Source organism: Lonchura striata, chromosome 7 (assembly GCF_050655825.1).
Source record: "Lonchura striata isolate lonStrDom1 chromosome 7, ASM5065582v1, whole genome shotgun sequence".
Taxonomy (NCBI): Eukaryota; Metazoa; Chordata; class Aves; order Passeriformes; family Estrildidae; genus Lonchura; species Lonchura striata.
Window position 1 is genome coordinate 17,267,718 of NC_140709.1, and position 288 is coordinate 17,268,005.

Genomic DNA, 288 nt, shown 5'->3' on the forward strand with positions numbered 1-288 from the left:
TGGGCTTCAGTGTGTTCATTTTGCATGCAGAGTCTGATGACTCACCTCACCTTTCTCCCTGCTGGGACAGAATTCATTTTCCTCTGAGGAAAGGAGTCTCCTTCCTATGTAGGGACCTCTGTGTGAAAGTCAAGCACTGGGCCTGATTTTTCAGAGGGGGTTAACAAGGACCAAGTAACCAGATCTTACTGAAATTCAGTAATTAATGGGTTTAGCAAATCCTCTGTCTTCTCTGAAAATTGAAAATCTAGTAGGTAAGTTTTCTCACACCAAATTTTCCAGCAGAAC